At 39.3% G+C, this 7,268-nt stretch overlaps 1 protein-coding gene across 2 annotated transcripts in view; it reads left to right on the top strand.

The window, feature by feature from the left end:
* LOC124141874 (cubilin-like) overlaps positions 1-5,592 on the top strand; it is a 42,893-nt gene extending 37,301 nt beyond the window's left edge. For both annotated transcript variants that reach the window (XM_048388284.1, XM_048388285.1), the window contains 2 exons: positions 2,539-2,638; positions 4,088-5,592. The gene's annotated coding sequence lies outside the window, so the exon portion shown is untranslated. The remainder of the gene's footprint in view (positions 1-2,538; positions 2,639-4,087) is intronic.
* Positions 5,593-7,268: the final 1,676 nt, after the last annotated feature.

Genomic DNA, 7,268 nt, shown 5'->3' on the forward strand with positions numbered 1-7,268 from the left:
GTTTCCACCATACATTGATGGACATATTTAAACATTGCATTATTTTGTTCTTCAGATGAATTACTGTTACCACTTAAAATGTTTGCTAAATTGGTCTGAGCACCTATATTAATGATATACATTGAACTGGGACCCTTATATTAATATATATGTCAACAACTATACTCAACAACTAAAGTTCCCTGACACCAATATTTTAGTGTATTTTTCAAACAAGTAGAGTTTGGTTTTCAATATTATAGTACATGCATGGAATCAAGTCACAAAAACGCAACTGCTACAGAAAAGCATGCATTCCATGCAAAAGTTGACTTTTATGGAAGCCCCATCGATTCACTACCCAAGAATGTGTATAAAAACATGTGCGTTAACGGGATTCCATACGTATTGTTCAGCATCGTGTTGACAATAACCACTCAGAAAAACAACAAAATTACGCAATTATTCAACATTACGAAATGCCACGCCTGTCCGAAAATGAGCGTCTGCGAGCCATTGGTTTTGCTTGAAGCAGGATCGAGTCACAGTGATGTTGCAAGACAATTTAACGTCCACAGAAACACCATTTGGTGTAAATGGCAACAGACGAATGCAGTCAGAGACTATCCTCGGAGTGGCAGGCCAGGCGTAGCCAATAATCGACAAGACAACTGGATTCGAACAACACCCCTATGAAATCGATTCCAGCAAGCAAGTGACTGCAAGAAGAATCCCTGGCCTTACAGGAATAGCTTCACAAACCGCACGTCGTCGCCTCAGATGTGCAGGGATTGTCGCCTGAAGACCCGCCAGACGTCCCATTTTGACAGGAAACCATAGTCAAGCACGTCTACAGTGGTGCAGACAGCGTCTACGCTGGACGGCCATGCAGTGGGGACAAGTTCTATTCACTGACGAGTCTCATTTTCACTTCAGCCACAGCGGCAGCAATTTATTATTAAGACAGAGGACCCGTTTGATAGTGGTAGAGGGAAATCTCAATGGACAGCGCTCCTGCGACGAGATCATCGGCCCTGTTGTTCTACCGTTTTTGTGTCGTCATGGACCAGGCATTAACTTTCAACAAGACAACGCCCGGCCTAATATTGCTCGACTTGTTCAGGATTGTCTTCAACAAAACAACGTGAATGTCATCCCCTGGCCGGCTCGCTCACCTGATCTAACACATGTGGGATGCGATGGATCGGCGCCTTTGACGTCGATCACGTGTTCCACAGACACTCCAGGAACTTCGAAACATGCTCCAGCAGAATTGAACAGATATCCCACAGAACTTTGTGCGACGCCTGGTCCATTCCATGAAACGAAGATGTGTTTCTTGCTTCTCAACCAGAGGTGGACACATACGCTATTGATTGGTAAATGATTTTTACATTTTGGCATATTTATGTTTTTTTATCACGCATTTTCTGAAGTCAGTATGGCAAATTAAAACATTTGAACACTTAAAGGAGTCTTTTATCTGTTGCACCTATATTAATGATGTTGATAACAAAGGTTGTTCTTTTGAAGTATAGTTCTTACATACGATGTTAAAGCATTTTCGCATTGTGAACCTCAAGAGCAAGAAATAATGTCCGACAAATTAATTCTAAAAACATCATCTTTCAGATTGCTGATAGCCGAAATACTATAGATCTCCAATAACATTGGGATAAATTATTGTTTTACATTCAGGTAAAGAAGTACTTTTTACACTTTCAATTCGTTTTTTAATGCGAATTGTTCTGACAAAAAGTGCACTTTTGGTATGATAGTTACGTATATAGGTCATACTTTGAAGCAGTTGGGCCATTACGAGGTAAAAGTTCATTTAGCTATGAAAGACATTTGTTCTATATTATTTTGTTGGATGTTGTATTTCTTTTTTCCTTTCTTGTTTCTCTTTTTTGTGGTAGCCAACCCGTTCCGAAATACAAACTTTAACTTGATACAAATTTGGTCATACCTGTAACAATGCTAGCAGCAAGCTGATTTAATTGAAGTACGACAGGCGTTATTGGCATAACAGTTGTCTCACACCTCCTGAGTATTCAAGAATAGGTATTGCGTCTATTTAATTTATATTTAAATTACGCATCACTGAAACCATTTTGTTGTTGACCTGGCAATAAGTGAAATATGTGCAGTCAATTTTATAACTTGAAATAATGTGGCACCTAAATGATTATATGTCTCAACATTTTCAGTGGCATGCAAAAAGCATAGTTGGATATCCCCGAACCTGAACTAAAAAAGATAATATTTTAGCTCAGCAGAATTCAGTTACAAACCATGTGCTTTCCCACTGATTTAAAGTAAGACTTAATTTCTTTCAGTAAAACCCTATCAGCAGATAAAGAGCCTATACATGTTTCATTGGTGAATAATCTTGTAACAATATGAAGCCGATCAGTTACATCATGTAAAATAGAAAGGGCCCCAGTTCAGAACCCCAGACAAACACCTATATATGATTAACGAGTAATGCCATATTGTTACAAACTATCATGCGACCTCAACTAGTAGAACTGATTGGTTTCTATTTTTTTTCTGTAGAGTCACACAATACACTTAATTGTGGAAGGTCAAGACTCAACGCCTCTACTTCCATGCCCGGCTATTTGACGTCTCCTGGTTACCCAAACAACTATGAAAAGTACGTATATGCATACGTGTGGTCTAAGATGATATAAACATTGATAATGACATGTTAATATAATGACAACTTACTAACCGTGGTATCGGAGACATATAATAAAAGCGACAAAAGAACGCCATTCTGCATTCATAAGAATTGATTGTACGATACCGACTATTCATGATCATGTGTTTATGAATCACTATTGTCTAATAATGATGATACCAGATGTTCGCGTAAAGGTGAACGCATCCTGCCACACCTGTGGCACCCATCACAAACACATGCAAGAGCAAGTCAACTGTTCACCAAAAAACAACTCTTCAAAAACACGAGGGGCCGAGTTCTTGACCTAATCGTCTGAGGTGCAATAACTTGTTGTGCGCTCTTAAACGTAGCAGGATCCTATGAAAGTGACCTGCATCATAAATGTTTTTTATTCCTAACATTCTTAGTGACACGCCCGCACACAAATTCTGAAGTTGCCAGTGTTATATGTTGCCCACTCAATCTATGAGTCAAAAGGGCCTAGTGTTAAGCAAATTGCAACAGAAGAAATCAATTTTTTATAACTCGTCAATGCTTGCGTATACAAATTTAAAACGTAGAAGTAGTGGAGCACTATGGGACACGTTGCCATGACAACCACCATTAAAATATTAAGGCTTAATTTTGTATTAATGGTCTACGGATCCGCCGAACATAAAAATCAAGAAAGAAAGAAATTTAATAATCATATAATTCTCAATCAAATGATTGTTTCCCACCGAGTCTGAGCCCTATTTGGCAATGAAACATATCAAGTACCTCAAAATAGTTTCGTGTCTGTCCCGACAAAAGATAAAGTCAACATAACCTACAAAATGTACACACGCTTTGCGTCATGCTGTGGACCTATTCTGCCTACTCTCTACCAGCTGTGTGTGGGTTGTTTCTAACCGATGTGATTGACAGACAATCGTGACATAATAACCCCATTTTCTGTTTTCTGGTCCATCGGTAGCTTGATTGTCTGGTTTGTTTACAGGCCGCCTTCTCATGGCAAATTGTGTGAGTGGCGGGTGCTACCGGCAGGGCAGCACAGGGCATGCTTACCCTTTTAGCGAACACCTGGTGTTACTATTGATTTCAGCGATTCATTCATGATATCATTTTCAGCGCTATTCCCAGATGGAATCTGTTTGGGTGCATAATCGAGACTGGGCATGTGAAAAGGGGGCTTATTAGGACATTTTACAACGACAAAACTTCACCGCCAGAGAAAAACCTGTTTCGATTATCGGACGAAACAGATTCCATTGTTTAACAGGACGTAATCTGATGGATTATACTGAAATTTGAAACGTGTTTACATTTCAGTAATACATTGGTGATACAAACATTCAGTGCCTGACACTCTCAAAATACACATTACATGTGCATTCTTTTTTTAAAGGTGTCCTTCTTTTTTATGTTGTTTGTGTACAGCTTCTTCAGGATCGAAAGTAGGAGGCATAATTGGAGGTGTACTCGGCGGAATTGCAGTTGTGGTTTCAGCAACGTGTTGCTGCTGTGTAATTTGCAAAAGGAAAAAATCCACATCCAATGACCAGTCGCAAAGAAACAGAACATGTGATGTCAACCTGAACATCGTTTCTCCATTCCTCTTTCCAACTGCCCGGCAACTGAAACGTCTACTCCGGCCGTCATGTTTACTAATACACCACCCCCAGCCTACAATGCAGTCACGAAGGATGCATGCTGCTGTTGTGAGATAAGTATATGTAGATGAGACAAGTCCCGTTACAATGTTAAAATTATTCATGTTAAAACGAGGTGACTTGACATGCCCACAGCAACCATACTCTTGCCACACATGGAATCCATTGCGGTATTATCTACAATGTAAACAAAACAGGTCTCCCCACAATTAATGAAACGATCACGAAGCCGGATGGTGGTAATACCAAATCGGCTTGCTAGCCGGACTAATTAAGCCACGCCTCCTCGCTAGCACTTTAAAGATTCGTTTGGCTTGAAACAAATACAGACCTCAAGATACGAAACAACAATTAGATCACGTTTACGCACTTTTGTCTCGGCCATCGTATTGTACATCCTACTGGCTACATAATGATGTGATCAATATGTATTATTATATTTCATGGCACTTAAACTTTTTGACTGCCAAAAGTACAGCTTAAGACAACAAAAATGACCCAGTACACACGTACTTCTGATCCCATTCGTCTTCTACTCAGTGAATTCAATTTTAACGTATCTTTCTTATCGTCACAATGTTTGTACATTTTGTAATTTTCTTCTTGTTGAAAATAAATATCATTTCATGCTTGTATGTACAGTCTACCTTCAAACAAGAAACAAATATATATTATCAAAGACGTTTACATCTTTTCCAAATGACAATTTAAATTTGTTTTGCATACTCATGTCAAACTCAAATGTTACAATATTGTAAAATGTTGCACTGTACATACACCATGCATTGTTCGTTGGAAAAAACCCGCATACCTTGTAAGTATCTTGACTGTGGGCCTATGGCCTCTCAACTTACCATGAATAAACTAAGGCAATAACTGTTCCAAAATTACAGCTTAAAACAACAAAAATGATCCAGTACACACATAACAATGTTTTTTTTTAGTTGATAATTGAAAGGTGTACGATGGATTATTTAAAAATTCTAACAACATTTGTACATATTGTAATCTTAATGTTGTTTATCAGTTTATGCTTGTATGAACAGCCTATCTGGAATCAAGAAACAAATATATACCAAAGACGTTTACATCTTTTCAAAATATCAATCTGTTTTGCATACTCGTGTCAAACTCAAATGTTACATTATTGGAAAATATTGCACTGTACATACACCATGCATTGTTCGTTGGAAGAAACCCGCATACCTTGTAAATATGTTGACTGTGGGCCTATGGCCTCTCAACTTGCCATGAATAAACAATTGCAATAACTGTTCCAACTTCTAAATGCCTTTCAAATGATCACAGCTTGATCACATTTAACTGTTATTTAATATGTGAGGTTTGCGCCCCTTCTCTTCTTATCCCATCTCTTGGGCTGTGGAGAAGTTCACTGATGCAAAACATCCTTCCGGTGTGTTACGTGTGGTAAACAGTACTATTGTCTGACAGACGGACAAAGTATTTAAAGTTTGTTGTAATCTGTTCAATTTGAAATCAACTCATATCCAAATATTGCATTGTACATACATCATGCATTGCTAGTTGGAAGAAATTTGCAACCCCCTAGCGTCCCTAAGTGTGACTAAATGAATCAACACTGAAGTAACAGTAACAAGGTAATCAATTACATACATTGTTACTTGTGCAGTTTGCAAGCACCTGTCGTCACAATAGGAAACAGAAGACTAAATATGAAATGTTCAACGTGCTTATCATCACCTTCAGTGCGGACAAACATGACACAAGAATTAAATTCATATTAAAGTTAGGATTTAGCCACCACGTTGACGTGAAAACATAATACAGTCTTCACAATATATTTCCTCACATGGACTATTCCCCACATTGAATAAATAAATAATGTATTTTACAGTTATTGTTACAATTTGACGAACTGTAATATTGTGAATATCTAAATCCATCGTCACTTGCAAAGTTCACTCAAATTTCACCAGCTGGAATTTGTCACAGATAAACACGGATCCGATTCCAGCGGATTCCGAAGTCTGGTCGTCTTTGACATAGTATCATTCATTCGTTTCAACATATATTCAAGTAATTAAGATTAAACTGAGATGCATTATTTACTGGCACCCAGCTTAACCTGTATGCCATGTTTCTTGTCATATTACATTTCCAACCCATTCGTGTTGATTACGACTGCAGGAAGCTGAAATTATAACAAACGCCACGTATCTTGTAACAGAGCACATGGGGTTAAACGTTATACGTAACATGACTGTCTTTGGGTTTGGGCGGAAAACATATAGCCACCGGTGCTCCTGCAAACAGTGGAAGTATTTTAATTGCTGCGCACAGCATTCCAGCAGTGTTCTTTTGACACTTGTACAGTACTAGTTCACTTTCGTAGATGTATACCCATGCTTACCGTTAAGGTGAGGTGGGGTGACATTGGGTTTAACGTCGCGTCCAAGATTAATGCACTTATATAGTGACGTGCATGCACGTGTGTGTGTGTGTGTGTGTGGCTGCTTGTACGATAGACCGGACTGATGCCGATTTATAGTGCTAGCCCACTGAGATAGCATGACGCAGTTTAACATGAGTACCCCACTCAGACACAGTATACTGACTCCGAGGCGACCAGTCCTTGCTTGAACCCCTTAATGCCGAGCGTCAGACAGGGTAACAACAAGTACCATCTTTTAAAGTCTTTTGGTATGACGCGGCCGGTGATCGAACCCCGGACCTTCCGCTCTCCGGGCGGGCGCCCTACCACTAGACCACGGAGGCGGTCCTTACCGTTAAGGCGACTATGCTTGTAATAAAAGGCGACTAACGGGATCGGGGGTCAGGCACGCAGACTTGCTTGATTCATGTCGTCGTATATCAATTGTGTGGATGATAATGATGCCAATCACTGGGTTGTCTGGTCCAGACTCGATTATTTATAGACCGCCGTCTTATAGCTGGAATATTGCTGA

The sequence above is a fragment of the Haliotis rufescens genome, unplaced genomic scaffold, assembly GCF_023055435.1.
Source record: "Haliotis rufescens isolate VD_foot unplaced genomic scaffold, xgHalRufe1.0.p SCAF_7, whole genome shotgun sequence".
In the NCBI taxonomy this organism is placed as follows: Eukaryota; Metazoa; Mollusca; class Gastropoda; order Lepetellida; family Haliotidae; genus Haliotis; species Haliotis rufescens.